The sequence below is a fragment of the Ambystoma mexicanum genome, chromosome 8, assembly GCF_040938575.1.
Source record: "Ambystoma mexicanum isolate Mex_15411 chromosome 8, UKY_AmexF1_1, whole genome shotgun sequence".
NCBI classification, from domain to species: Eukaryota; Metazoa; Chordata; class Amphibia; order Caudata; family Ambystomatidae; genus Ambystoma; species Ambystoma mexicanum.
In genome coordinates, this window is record NC_090929.1 from 371,410,644 (window position 1) to 371,426,644 (window position 16,001).

Genomic DNA, 16,001 nt, shown 5'->3' on the forward strand with positions numbered 1-16,001 from the left:
GAGGGCAGGGAAAACAGATAATTCAATGTTGATCAGAAATTGTAGGGCAAGATCATATGAAAAGAGAAATTAAATTGTTGACACATATGACACCTCACTCTAAAGCAATTTTAAAAAAAAGTGGGAATTAAAACTCCCTATTGCAATCAAACTGTAAACCATTAATAATGTGTAAAGTTATGATAGAACCCACAATGGTAAAAAGTTAAATTAGAATCTTACAGGTGGGGCCGAGAGAACCAGATCACCAAGATTCACCAACAAAGCTCCTGGCAGTGACCACCTGGTGAATTAGAAAGGTCTAGCTACCCAGAATGTGAGATATAACTGAGGAGTGGTGACATGCATTGGTGGTGTAGTAATGAAAGAAAAGTCATTCTTGTGAAAGTTGAGTTGGTATCCTAAATCCAGTTTACCAGAGAATATGGCGATTGATCCAAATATATAGTACTGTGACAACAAGGAAAATTATATATTGTAATTCACTGTGCAAGGTAGTTGATTATATATAAAAACTGCATATGTCGGGAGTAAAATACCTGATTAGCAGTATTGTCTTTCACTGGATAAGTGGCTCCAAAAGCAATTATGCGATTTCATCGAAACAATTCAAGCTACGTCCTATGTCCTGTGGTAAGAAGGAAAAAATGGTTCCCATGAAAAAGCCTGTAGGTAATGGGTGCATGATTTCATAATGAGAAACGTTGACATAGGGAAATCATACCTGTACGTCAGTAAATGTGAGTAGAAATCACTGCACGATGATGGTGCATGTAACACAATCTTCTAGTTACCAAGTAAGCCGGAATGGCAAATAACAATATATAGCTTGCAAAAAGTTAAAGGGTATAAATTTAGAAATCTGAAATGCTGGGGCAATCCACTGCCAGGCACAGTAGACCGGGGGCTCCAAGAAGTAAAAGGATCCAACATTGATTCCTGCACAAATTGCTTACCCATAGACTCAGGGGGACAAGAGAATTCCAGGGACAGATCCCAGATCCCAATCAGGTAGGAGCAACGTGGCTCAAAAACACTGCCGTATTTATCCGCGAATGTCACGGAAGCGACGTATAGAGAGCGTCGTCATGATGAACGGCGTATGACATCAGAGTAAACCAACACGGCCATTAAAACTAGCCAAAAGTGTCAATAGAATTGTTAATGGGGTGATCTAATAACAAATCTTGTAAGTGTGGAAACGTGTGTATGGAAACAATAAAATATGGTAATTACCGGTCACAGAGCAAAACTAGTAAATAGCAGCAATCAAATTACCTAAATAGTAAGGATAAAGCTCACCAAAAATTACCAAATGGCACATAGTTATCTGTGATATAACATCAAGGACAAAAGATATGGAAAGGGGGAACTACACAGGGTTCCAAGAAGAACTGATTAAGGCATGAAATACTTCTACTAAACCTAATTGGTAGTGGCCCCCAGAAAAACAAAGTGGTTTGTTAGTGAAGGAGAGGTGTAGGCTGACTGGACCCGTGCGTAAGTAATAAAAAATCAAAAAATTATAAGAGCCCATTCATCTCATGATCCGTATTCAAACCTCCGATAGTGCATCACAAGAAACAAATTAATTTGGCCTCCATTTGCCTAAATTTGAGTTGAAGATTTTCTCCTGTTTTCCCCCTTTACAATTTCATAAGCCCAATGAATCGAAGATCAGCTGTGTTATCAAGCTGATGTTCAAGTTGCCAATGTAGAGCTAGAGGAGATTCAGGTTCGCACATTTTGAGACTTGCCAGGCTTTATCCTAATTGTTACTTGACGAACAGTACAGCCAATATATAACTTGCCACAGACACAGATTATGGCAAAGACTACAAAGATACTTTTACAGTTGATGAAATCTTGTATGGTAATTTCTGTGCCAAAATTGTCAATGAATGATTTACACTTCTCCTGAGCCCATGGGCATTGGTTGCAATTCCCACACTTGCGACCATTCCGTCGTGAAGGTAAGTTTTGTAACTATGATTATTGTTCGTATTGATTAATCTTCCTCCATGATTATTGTCTGTAACCAAATATTGTCCTTTCTCACTCCTTTAGGTATGAAGATGACCCAGGAACGTGTGATGACAAACTCTACTCTGGAGGAGCTACTAGAGGTAAGTGGCCTCTACCTGAAGCTCATTGCTTAGAGGATGAAAGTCTATGCAAGTGCTAACATTGTGTTTCCTTTCCCTTTGCAGGTGCTGCTGATCAGTGCTTGATGGGCGGTTTCCGAACTCCTACTTGGGGCCAGAGATGAAGATCTCTGAGGATGGTGCGTTGGGAGAAGATCCCGTGTTGATGGAAGTTATGGACTGGTAAGGATGCCGGGCGGCACTCTCGAGGGGCTGGAGATCCAGGTAAGATATGCGCGTGGCTGCAGAACTGAGAAGCGATAGCAGCGCTTCCAGCGATGGTGCAGCTGACCCAGGTAAGATGAGCGCGTAGTTGCAGAAGTGAAGCGATGGCGTGGGTGACCTCAAGGTAAGATGCTGGAGGGTTCCGGAGTCAGATACACGTGCTGAAACAGGTAACGTCTTCTGAACGGCGGTAAGCGTTACGCTGCTCTAGCAGACTAACGCGAAGCGCCAGCATGCGGGTGGGGCCGGCTTATACAACCAGCCACTCACTTAGGTCCCGCCCTGAGGCCCCACCTTGCCACTCCTACTGCCTTCTGCACGTGCCTTCCATGCATTGAAAGGGCCCCGCCCTGGCCAGATGCACGTGCCTTCAACAGTCTGTGTGCAACGCACACTTTATAATGAGCTTGGTGCCAAAGTTGCCAAGACTAGGTCCATTGGGACCCTGCAGGATGTGAAGTAACTGGCCAATGACCAGTGGCCATGACAGTCCTGCAGGGGTTCGCCCAACCCCCACTCCAGGGGGATAGCACTGGAGGCAGAGGGGAACCAAGACAAAAATGGGTCATGACTAGGAATATCATTTCCCATGCAAGTATTTGTTTTCACCCATTCCTTTTCACTGGGTTTAGTTACAGAATATGGACCATCCTATGCTGCTTTGCTGCCATTCTTTCCATAGGTGTTCAACCACCATCCATGTGTTAAAAATAAATGTGTTAAAACTTATATATTCAATGTGTGTGTTCTGTAGTTTCACATGATGATGACAGCTATTAATGCGTACAATGGCCTGAAAGGTTTACCAGCCTGTAGAGCGTGGATGCTCTGCCACCACTCTGCTCATCCATGTAATGGTCACCAGACACCCACAAACATACAGTATGCCACATCCAGACTACCCATGACACTGCTAGGTCAAATGGCAGGTAATAGACAGTCTGCTCCAACCAGGGGACACTAGCCTTGGAAATAGCACAAGCCACCTTGGGCTAGTGTAACTGGTGTGCCAAGTTATTGTCTGGAGGGTGGGTCCAATTTTGAGTAAGGATGAAGGTCACATTGCATAGCTTTAGTAGTTGCTCTATCTGCTCCGATGTTGAAGAGTGAGAGAAGGACAAGCTGAAGAGGATTTGGTTAGCCATTAATGTGCAGTGAGCAGAATTCATAAACTCTGCTCAGCACAAGTTTATTTGTACTTATTTATTTTATTGTGCATTTGTAAGGCACTTATACATCAAGTAAATTGTGTTTCAAAGCGCTTAAAAGCATATATGTTCCCATACCAGGAGTCAAACCCACGCCACCTGGGTGAAAACCAGGAATCCTAACCGCTAGACCATATGTGATGCTAGACTATAGCTAAACTACAGTTAGATTCTGAAAAATAAAAACAAACAATCTTAAGTCAGTAATTAAAAATGATAGCTTTATGGAGCTGGCTTGTGTGCTATACCATATATTCCTTACATGGAACCGCTGCCAGAGCCCTAGCGCAAGTTCGATACTCTTTGGCCCGCTGACACATTGCTTTCACGGCGTGCGGCACATTCTCGCTGTGAGGGAGGGGCTGCATGCCTGTGAAAAATGAAGAAACACTCGCCTGTAAGGCGAACAAAGGAGGAACGCTGGCCCTCTGTAGGCAAAACCGTCAGCGTTCTAGTAATGCGCCGCTCAGTTTCACTGCGAACAAAGGGCTCCCGGACGCGCTTGCTATACCAACACATTGTCTAAGCATCATTGTTAAAGCACTGTCATGTATCTGAAGGGTGGTGTTCCAGCTTTATTAAGAGCTCTAAAATGTATCCGTAAAACTTCATTATAGGCATGAATATGCTACTCAACTTTGGGACGAGAAGGAAAAGAAGAAGAAAGGACCTAGGCAGGAAGTGCCTCATGGGACTGAAGATGAAAATGTGGACTACCAGAGACACTGAGGTTCATGGGAAATGAAGTCAGAAAGTGTACTCTGTTTTCATTAAAAAAAAAAAAAAAAATTATTAAAGAACATTTTCAAGATTTAAATCTGCTGAGAGTAGAAATAAAGAAGAGTAAGCATAATGCTCGCCTGCGGTCTTGATATAGAATGTAACAATCACATATCAGATTTCTATGCGTTTCTGAATTTGACAGAAATGAGCCACATGCAAATCAAGAGATTTGGCCAGGAGCACACTCTTCTGTGTAAGTAGCTAGCCCAGGATTAGAGTTCACTATACGGGTCCCAAAGAATCATGAGCAGAAAATAAGGTGGGGAGAAAGTGGCCACTCTTCGGTTGTCAGATGAAAAAGAAAGCCGTATTGTCCTCTTTTTCTTACCTATGAAATGTATTCTGCCGACAGAACAGCCACAATATTGGCCAGTAGTTTAGGCTTTCTACAGTTTTAGATCTTTCATTTTGGAAATCTTATTTTACACAGACGCAAAGTTCTTTTTGTGCTTCGTATAATATAGCATGACAATGTTAAATGGAAATGCTGCTATCTAGAACATTGTTTTGCAAGTGCTGTAAAGATGTACGCACTATTGCCTGTAACTGCTGGGTGTGCAGTAAGGCAACAGCCTTGCGGCCTGATTCATGGAATTATTTGCACCAAAAACGCAGATTTGTGCGCCTTTCTGCCCGAAAATCCCTGTTTGAAGTATGGGGATTTTCGGGCAGAAAGGCGCGCAAATCTGTGTTTTCAGCGCAAATAATTCCATGAATCAGGCAGCAAGTGTTTAACAAGCCCGAGAGAAGAGAGGCATGTTAACGGGGGCTGAAGTGCTGCACGGTCAGGCACAGGATGCAGCCAACAGGAGTGATACATCTATCACTTTTTGTTTAGGAAAAATCAAATCACAGGAAAGCATATTTGCATAAATGAACAGCACACCTATGCAGAGGCGTAGCCAGAATTCTCCAACAAGTGGGGCCTGAAGCTAATGTAGCCGAGCCAACCACAGTATAATTAACATCTTCAAATGCTCACAAAGTGCTGCTTAGTGGGCATATAAACATTTTGGGTGGGCCTTGCCTGCTCAGGCCCTACCCTGTCTACGCCTCTGCACCTATGGATGCAAACGTGGGGGGTGTAGAAATGAAGTACCCCCTTTCTATTTCCATGGCATTCACAGTTTCGCAGTGGAAGTGTGGACTGGTAGCAGCAAAAAAGAAAACAGAGGAAAGGTATGGTTTTATTTTAATTTACTTTTGTTTTTTAAAATGAGTGGTGAGTGGGTGAACAACGGGAGGTGTGGGAGGAAGTAACCAACAGCTTGCGTGTACCATGGGCTTGTAGTTGCGGTTACAAGCTGCATTCTAGGGTGGGGGGAGTTATAAAGGGGGGGTTGGTGGGGTTGAAAGGGTTACAGTTAAATGGTAGGATTGCATCATATGAAATTCATAGTCACAGTAGCCATGTGATACGATGCTGGATGGTCTGGGTATATATGTAACTGAGGTAATCACATGAGTAACATTGCTGGTAAATGTAATTGTACACTGTGATTGTAAATGAATAAATAAAGTTTGGAGAAAAAAAAACTGCATTTTGAATAATCTGACAGGCTATAGCCTCCCCCCCCACCCCCACTTGTGTGCTAGTGGAGCCAATACAGCCAGAGCCGGTGACAGCCTTCCAGCCCAGGCCTAAGAAGGACTGTGCAAAGCGGGGGCTCAGGGCCATTACCTGCCCTGGTATGCCCACTCCATAAGGGGGTGAAAGCAATTCGCACCCACTGGCTCCATCCATGGGTAGAATAGTTTTAACTTTTAATTTCCATGGGAGGCAGGCTCTGTGCATATTGCAGAACCCTAATCTCATGTGGAAAGTTTAACAAAAGTTGGCCAGCGCCACAGAAACAATAAACGTCCCTTTTCTTTTTCCATTGCGGCAGCCGATGAAGACAGGAGGAATAGCAGAGACCCGATCGGGGCCTCAAGTTAAGTTGAGGGGAAGGGAGTGGAGTGTCTTGGAGGCGTTGGGAGGTGGACTGAGAGACGGACTGACGGCCGCAGATCAGCATGCCTAAACGAGATGGTGGCACCTGGAAAGAGTCTTGGGTGGCTCCAAAAACGCAGGCGGTACACTGGCAGGTCTCACCTGTATTTCCAGCCACCAGATTGGATGAGCGCCTGCCCTGGGTGTGAATTATGGATAACCACCTTACAAGGAGAAAAGACAAGCGTTTCCTCCTTGAGCACAGTACCTTCGGTAATTTTTAGAAATCTATTATTTCACTAAAGCTTTCCTCAAACTTTGTTCATCTATTTGAATGATAGAATCCTTAAATGGTAATACTGGCATCTTGTCCCCTCTCTATTCCTTTCGTGACCTGCTTACTTTCCTCCTCGATGTTTTTTATCCGCTTCCTCTTCTTGCTTACTCAAACCTCCCTTCTATTTCCTTTCTTCCTGGTCACATGTCTAGTGTCCAGTCCTTGCTTTCTTTTCTTCTTCATCTGGTCCCCTTTTGCTCTCTTTTTGTCCTGGTCTCCTTTCTTTCTCTCATTCTGCCTCGCCATGTTAGTCTCCATCCTTCCATTCTGTATAGAACGTAAAACTATTGCTTTATCCTGGAAAAAAACTTAAAATGCTAAACCCAACAGTTACATGGTTTTATGTAGTGCAAGTGTGAATCCTGATGTACTGATTTTTGAAAGCACTACTGTCCTTAAAGCCATACATGTTATTTATTATTAAAGGCAATCATTAAATATAACTTTGTGTCAAATTTGTGATCATACCTGTACTTTGATACCTTTCTGTGGCGGGCTAGGGCAGTCCATCGGTATGCTACTTGCCACTTGGGCTAGTGCAGAAAATATGTTACTGTGCAATCAATACAGCACTGAAATTGTGATTTTACTTCCATTCCATAACACTAGAGGGCAATGTTGCAGTATGATTTCATCAACAAAAAAAAAATACAAATCTTCAAGTATGAAAACTAAATATACCCAACCATCTGCAGCAAGAAGAATTGTGCTATTTTTAGCCATTGCAAGAAATTAACAACCACCCTCGCACTCCAGTTGATGCGAGGTCGACGGTAGCGTCCTCGAGTAAGTGCCAAGGACGAGTATAAAGACTTGCATAACAGCCTGACACTTAAGGACCTGGTCTTTGAGTGAGGATCAGTAAGAACCATCCTATGCAAAATGTATGCATTTCTACAAGCACATTGTTCGAGTCATTCACTTTTCTAAAACTGCTCACTACATGTCGTAATCACATCATGCCAAAGTGCACACTATTGGGGGGATCAAGGGGTAGTCCCAACCTTGAGGCAGGCACCTTAATATCCCACTGTACAGTAACAAGATCCCATTGGCCCCATGGAAGAACCATATTAAACCCTAGGCTGTTTGTCCAACACTACAAAGGTGGGCTGGACAGGGACGGACTGGGCATTAAAACTGTCTCGGTCATCAATGAAAAAGTGGCCCACGGTTGCAAATGGCTATTCATTCCTTTTGTGGTGACACTGAATAGTACACAAGGGGGAGTTTTTTGGTAAAATGTGATGCAAATTGTGCATTTTAAAGAATGTTTATTCAGTAACAATGGTCAAAACTATTAGCCGCATGGTGAAGTAACTCAAACTGGCCCACATGAGGCTCACTTTGACTCCAAATATTGGCCAACAACAACATTTTGCATTTTTGGTTCGACCGTGGGCCAGCTCGAGCCTGGGGCTGGGATGCTACCAGCAGCCCAGCCAGCACCCCAGTTTCAAAACTCTTTGACTAGCCTACCCAAATACATACTCATACACACACAAAAACACACACATCCACCCGCAACTCATACACACACAAAAACACACACATCCACCCGCACATGCATATAGAATGCACAATGTCAAAGTAGCGGAAGCCCACTTCAGCAAAAGGAATTCAGCTGGTGGTTGGCAATACACTGTGCGCTCTGTTTTACCAGGAAGTAGTAGTCTGAATTGAAATTAACAGTTACGGAAGAAAATATTGTATAACAATCAACATGAATATTGACATACCAGTACCCTCTTCATACAACGTCATTCACACTTACTTTAATAGCATATACAGTTTCCGTAAGAGGTGTTCTGAACATTTTGAGTTTCAACTCAAGTTGTCAATCAGCCTTCATTCGACTATAAAGTCAACAGGACACATCTTACAAACATCATATGTATCAACCAATCACTTTATTTTGTCAGATTGCCAAAAAAAGAATAAAAAGATGGAAGTACAATCATTGACAGTAATACAAATCTCAAGAACATTATAAAATCCCACAAATACTAGGTTACAAATTCTGTGTATGCATGCCAATACAACATGGTTAAAAATACATCTGTTATCAATACAGATAGAAATATGAACAAGTACTTCGGTTTACTAAAATCTTTTACATTTACAACCTATTTCCTTGTTTTGCACAGACTCGCATGGGCCTGCCCTTGTTACTGATGTGAGCTATACCAATGTCGGGGACCCATCAACCAGAAATAAGGGATAGCACAAATGCCCTCCTGGGTAATGCCCGTCTCAAAAAAGAAAACAACGACCAGCTCACAAATGGGGTTTCTTCCCAGAGAAGATATAACAAAGCCGGTGGGCATTGTGTGAATTGTCGCTCTCTAAAGACTTGAACCAGCCTTGTTGTTCTAATGTCCTTAAAGACAGGGCATAAAAGCACAAAATGCAAAGTATCCTCTACTACCTCGCAACCAAAGGGACACACTTTGACCTCCCTCGACCATCTGGACAACATGTTGATCTTATTGGGAGGCAATTAAATTGCGCACGAGTTAAGCGGTTTTTCTCACCAGGATTATTTGACCAGAATAGGTCATTTTGTATGGCATTTATTTGAATGATAGCCAGATTTCTATTGCCCTTCTCTATTTCATACATTCTCTCTCAGCCCTAGAAATGGACAATGCTTGATACTTGAGCTGGGTCGCAACCGCTTTGGTAATTAGCATAGGGTTAGTCCGGTGAGTTAAGCATTCCGTTTTACCAGCCACTTCCTGGTCTGTGACAGCCATGGGACTTTCTTAGAGCCAGCCCTGTCTATCAAATCTTTTTATCAGAGAGTGTGCTACCCAGGCTTTCGGGCTTGCCCATAGTCTGAGCCGTTGTAAGATTGGCTCCACCTCCATTTCATCACCCAAGAACAACATCCAAAGCTCAGTATGGGCACCATAATTTGGAGCCGATTGAGGAAGGCCAAGGATGAGTTTTCAGAAGTAGTTCTCATAGACTTGGATGTTTTGTGTGTTACCATAGCCCCAGAGTGATGCTCCATGTTTTGCAACAGCTTTTACTGTACTTGTAACAACATATGGCACAATGCATAAAAATACATGCCCATACAATTCCAATAAAATAGACATATAGTTAAAAACACTAGATATTAAAAACATTCACCACATAAAATGTTGCATTAGGAAAGAAAGTTATTCAAATATTGGTAATGCTTGAGAGAGGTTGCATACAAAAATAGAATAGATGCCAAAACTTATCAAGTTACATTTTGGATATTTTCAAAAGCTGTCTTCTTATCCATGCCCGGTGAATATATTTGGCTACCAAATGCACATCCATCTTAAAAGACAATTGGAAGAATTGTTGGCCTTTTGTAATGAATGAATGGAAGAATTGTGTGCAGCAAAAACAAGGGTTCAAGGTATTTTACCCTTAAGTCTTTTAGTCCATCGCAGATAAACACAAAACGCAACCCATCTTCTTTCGTAGCACCACAAGGCAAACAATTGACACCATTCAAGTTGTGTGATATGTGCTCAGACTTTCAAATATCCAGTTCTAAATTCGATATAACGTGTCTGTGCATAATTTGGGTTGATTATATCAAGGTAAGGCTCATAGCCAAACATCTTTTTGGCGAGTAAATAATCCATGCCATGAGACAGACCAGCACAAGCACAAGCACTTTCAAATTTTCTAGACCTTAAGTTTCTTTTTTTCCATAAACAAGGAAGCTTTAGAAATCTAAATTGTGGTCAGCCAATGACAGGAGAGATTCATTGCTGCCAGACAGTTGTTTACATGGGCAAGCCATAGGATGTTTTCCCCCTTCCATGTTCATTACATGGATCAGAGTTTCTCAGTATTTGGCACGAGCTGGATTCGTCCACATTCTGATCCAGTAGAGAACCTCTTTGGAAGAGTAATAGAATGCTTTTTACAAATTTATTTTCAATTATAGTCAGATTCCCACTCCTAGTGAAGCCCCGTATTTCTGCGCCATATAAGGCTTCTGATTTTGCTTGCACCTTATGTACTTCCAAGACTGGATGCACGGCTCCACTGTCATGGCTGAAAAATTGCTTTTTCAGAGAACCACAGTTTTTCCTCCAAGGCATCACTAGCCTTGTCTACCTGCAGAGCCCAACCAGCATTGCAAGCAAAACAGATATCCAGGTGATCGCACCATGGAACCCACTTCAAATATGAACATCCCACTTCTACATATGCACTACGAGTGTGGTGTCTCGCGGATACAATATTTCAAACAATTTCTTGAACTACAATGGCTTAGACAGTGGTAAAACAATCTGGACAGCAAAGTTCTCAGAAAATAGCATATTATATATATATATATATCACCATATCTATGTAATACAATAAAAAGAATTGGAAATAAGAACCTTTTTATTTCTTGTTGGTCCATGACAGTCCAGTCCTGAAGAAGACCGGCATCAGTGCTATTGCAGCCCTAGATGCTACATAGCCAAAACTAAGATAAGGGAAGTTCTATGTAAAATTAGCAAAGAGAAATGATGAGCTGTTATGCATTTTTATGGTTAAGTATTGAATCAATTTATAACATTTTTCGGCATCTGTAAAAACAGGAGGATTGCAGTTAGGGTTGGTGGTTTACAATGGACCTGTATTGTTCATTCAATTGAATTGCACTTTGCACTTGTGTATACAAGCTTTCCAATTATTTGCATTTTATTACATGGCTATGGTGATGTTATGATGTATATATAATAATAAAAATATGCCATTGTACAGAACTTTTCTGTCCAGATTGTTTTACCACTGTCTAAGCCCTTGTAGTTAAAGACATTGTTTACGCTCGTAGTCCATATTATGATTATTACCCAGGAGTCTACATTGTAGGGGAACACCCACACATAGTTTATGACATCCCACTTCTACATGCAGAGGTTTGATGTTCTTTGGGAAAAAGGTCATGCTTTTTGTCTTACTTGCTTTCAAGGGCCAGTTCAGCACATTTCCTTGTGCAACTTTTCCAGGGAGGATCTCAGACCTGGTGGTGTAAATCATGTTATTTGCAATACCTGTAAGTGTCTTTTTCTCTTTTTAAAAGATGGACTGCAAGTACCAGAATGCAAAGTGATGAAAGCTTAAAAGCCAGGACTGGCTGCTAAGCTAACAACTCGACAATGGGCAACTTGAATATCTTTGTAAACTCTCCTACTTAAGGACACTGACCAAATGAGCCAGTGGAACAGCTCTGCCTTCAGTCATTCTGCGATACAGGCACGGTACTAGCTCAATTGCACGACAAGATTAAATCTGCCTAGCAACAGAAATAATGCATGGTGTATCCTTCAGACAAGCGGTCCTAATGCAAATGAACAGGTCGCTTTGATATATATATTTTTTTTGGTATGCCGTTTTTTCCCCTTTCATTGAATGCTAGTAATTATTTTACAGCTAACAGGTGGCTGTGTATGGTTGTGACTTTGAAGGGCAGATGCATAGATAAATACTCCTCAAAACAAACAGACAGAATGTTAAGAGTTGTAGGGTTTATAGTGACAATGTAGAAAGACAAAATGTAGAAAGTCAAAATGTAGAAAAATAAATGTAGAAAAAAAAATGTCGAATTTTAATTTATGAGGTTTTTTATTCGAAATGGGGGGGTTCTCCCCCAGCCCCCCCCTTTTTTTTTACCTATTTTTTTTCATTCCCGGACCCCGAAATAAATATATAATTAAAAAAGGGAATTCGACATTTTTTTTTCTACATTTATTTTTCGACATTATTGTCATTCTAAATTTTATTTTCGACATTTTGACTGACCACCGAGTTGTAGCACCAAAGACACGTTGCTTGTGGTTGTCGACTACACAAAAACTCACACTAAGTCAGACACTGAGCTAGGGTGATCAGACGTCCCGGTTTTTCCAGGACTCTTCCAGTATTAGCTGCTCTCTCCCCCTTTCTCAAGATTATGTTTCCATTGGAAACTGCAGTGGTCCCGGTTTTTGGTAGTCGGTCTTCATAGCTGACAGGCATGAATGCACAATCTCACACAGAAGAAATGCTGCATTTTACAACTTAAGATAGTATTAGTTTGTGATAAAGTATTTATACTCTGCGTTTATCTGAAAAGTAACAATGGAACTCCATTCTCCTCCATCCACTACTGAAGTGCAGTGCGTTGACAGCCACATTCAAGAGTTAATCCTACTTTTATGTTAGTTGCCCTGTCCTGTTTTTTTACTTTTTAAATCTGGTCTCCCTAACTGAACCTAATAAAGAGCCTGGAGGTAACATACATTTTTGATAGTATTTCAATTACTGTCACTGTTTTGTTGCACTAATCGTATTACACCAGTTTTACTTCACTGTTGAATTCCGATTTTGACCTTGAAATGGAGCAGTTGCCTCCAAAAAGGTTCCTCCAGTGGCCACTTTGAAACAATAAGATCTAATGACCATAGGCCCATACCCCTTTCCCCCCCCTTACGTAATTTCCTCTGTAGTCCTCGCTAATTATTCCCGGTAATAATTTCCATGGTAATGCATCGTTTATAGATTTCCGGAGTAATGGGAAAACGTTTGACAAATGTAAAGTCTTTCCCATCCCTACAACCCTCTCCATATGTCCCCTCTTTTTTAGGTCCCCCATTTGTCCTACTATGTGCAAATACTCCTTTACTCTCTCCCACTACCCCCGTTCACTCGTCATTTCCCATGAAGCATGTTTTTTTCCAAGCACGTCCAACTAGGTGTTTGCAGCAATGCTGCAAGATTCCTGCATAAAGGTGAACACAGGGTCACAAAATGGGTTCTGCAGACCACCCCAATCTCTTCCACAACACACGTGGTCCTCCGTTGTCCTCCCTACCCTACTTCTAATCAAACTTGAATCCAAATCACTGCTTCCATTTCTGAAATACCTCACTGCTGCAATGCACCATGGGAGATGTTTACACATTTTTTGGAGCAAAGGGCACCCCCTTCTCCATCGCATATTTTAAAAACTACTGATGGATTTTGACTATACCTTGAAAAGGAATATCTGTGAATCTATGATGTAAATCCATCAAGCAGTTTTCATGCTAGGGGTGTTCTGAAAGGCAACATTTCACATAAAGGAGATTAACAGTCTTTTCTAACTGTCTATATGTCTTGCTGTCCCGATATCAGTGTGCAAGTAGTATTAAGCCACGATAGAAGTGTATCTGCCTACATTGAGCACATTACACAAATGCATTTCAAATCCTGTGTGCCTACTTTAAACATGATATACAAAATACACACAGTGTTCAGTCTTTGTATGTGTACGTGAATACTGCACAAAATGCAAATCGTTCAGTGTGTCTGTATGCCAGCTTACATTACACATCATGTACAATAGTGCAGAGTAGTGAAGTGGTGTTGAGAGAGGGCGTGAATGTGTGCGTCGATGTTGCTAATTGTGGCGGATCAGAAGAAGGGCGCAGACTCTGGTAAGTCATTTCACTATTAGGTTAATTAAAGAAAAGCAAAAATGCCTAACTTTCAATATGCTATAAGGCATCCCTACCTAACAAAATTAGCTAAGGTTCTTGTCAGTCGTCATTGGATATCTTAACAGAACCGGTCCACTGTCCAAACTAGCCTAACTGACCTCACCACTCTAATAACTAGAAGTAGGAGAATAGCTCCCTTCTCCTGTAGTCTATTTGCTTCTTGCAAACTTCTAGTTCATTAGTTAATTTTCAGATAGTCTCTGGTGACTGTTTTGATCAGTTCATACAATCTGTTCAAGACTTTGCTTGGCTTTGCCTTCCTTTGATGGTTACCCTTTTTGGTTCTATTACTCTCCTCTTGGTTCTCGCTACAGAGATGTGTTCTTATATCTTCCCATGGTAAAGTTATCCAACACTTTAAGTCTCCTTCTATTTTACTTCCTTTGACTTGATTGATACAAGACTAGTATCCAATATTAATACTTATTCGCGTCTTCAGGTTCACTATGAGGATTTCTTAATCTTGACTGAGACAAGTATGCTTGGTATCATAATGATTCCCATTCACTCCTTTGGGTTTAAGTCTCACAGTCCCTTTATTCTCACTGGGACAAGTATGATTGGTCCCATAATGATTCTCGTTCACTCCTCTAGGCTCAAGCATCACAGTATCTTTATGTTGAGTAAGAATGAGTATAATTGGTCCCATAACAATTCTCATTAACTTTTCTTGGTTTAATGATCACAGTCTCTTTACTTTGGCTGCGACAAATACGATTGGCCCCATAATGTTTCAATGTTACACTCCCAGGTCTCCTGTTCTCCCTGTTATCAGGGACTCCTAGGGATAACGTCACCAGGGCTTCTAGCTGCCAGGGTCATTTCTCTGTACCGTCAATGTTCTCTTTCTTGCTCCTGTAATGCTTCCTCTTTCGTGCCTTTGTTTTATGGTATTTCCTGTACTGTTAGGTTCTGCCTTACCATCTGTGGAATGTGTTCAGCATCGTTTGGGGGATTCCTGGTACACCACATGTTTTTCATGGTCATGCCATCAGCTTTGGTCTCTCTCTCTCTATCTGGACTCCAGGAGGCTGCATGATCAATACTTCTATCGCTTTCCACCAGCTAAGACACTGGGCGTCTGAGTCAGCTTCACATTCCCTTCTGCTCACAGGATGCTGCACATCCAACTCTCTCTCTGCTGCAGGGAGCAGCCCTGTTTTGTAACTTGCAGGCTTCTCTCTTCGCCAGTCTACTCCTGCGTTATGCAGTACGTGTGCTGGGGACTTTGCTGGCATAGGTCCGGGTCTTCCTGTTTCTATCCCACATTGCTTCTCTCTTCCTCCATACATCATCCTCCTTGTCCCAGTTGAATGGGGTATTTCGTTTAAAAAGATATTTACAGTTTCTGGGTGACAGTAGAAAATACAGTTTTCTTCTTCACACATGTTTCCATAGCAAATGTTCTCTGGGGTATTGTTGAGATGGTATTTAGGGAGTTCCTCATTAGAGCGGATTCCTTGTCACCAAAGGGGGAGTCTCTCCGGTGATGTCCCACTTGCGTCTTCCCCTAGGGAGGGTACTGCAGAGTGGGCTTGCCTCCCTAGCCTCATAGGCAGGCTCCCCTTTGGGGAGAAGGGACTAATTCCCACAATTTGTCACATAATTGACACTATTTCGCGTTACATGAAATAGAAATTGACAGGGTTTAATGTCGGTCTACAACATAAAATTGCAGAGTTTACATTCTGTCTTTGCCTACGTGTAGTACAAAGTACAACATAGTTTGTTATTTACTGCATGTGTGTGCTCACATTAAGATTTGCATAGAATAGTGCAATGGTTACCATGAGTGTGTGTGCACACTCGCTTATGGTAATCATAATGTAAAGTATTGCAGTGCTTTCAGTCTTTGTCCCTTCTTGT

At 41.7% G+C, this 16,001-nt stretch overlaps 1 protein-coding gene across 7 annotated transcripts in view; it reads right to left on the reverse strand.

Annotated features, from left to right (window-relative positions):
- LOC138471946 (uncharacterized) overlaps window positions 1–16,001 on the reverse strand; it is an 835,353-nt gene that overhangs the window by 400,111 nt on the left and 419,241 nt on the right. For 2 of the 7 annotated variants that reach the window (XM_069609830.1, XM_069609829.1), the window contains exon 3: window positions 540–628. The exons of the other annotated variants lie outside the window; for them this stretch is intronic. The gene's annotated coding sequence lies outside the window, so the exon portion shown is untranslated. The remainder of the gene's footprint in view (window positions 1–539; window positions 629–16,001) is intronic. 7 annotated transcript variants of the gene reach the window in all.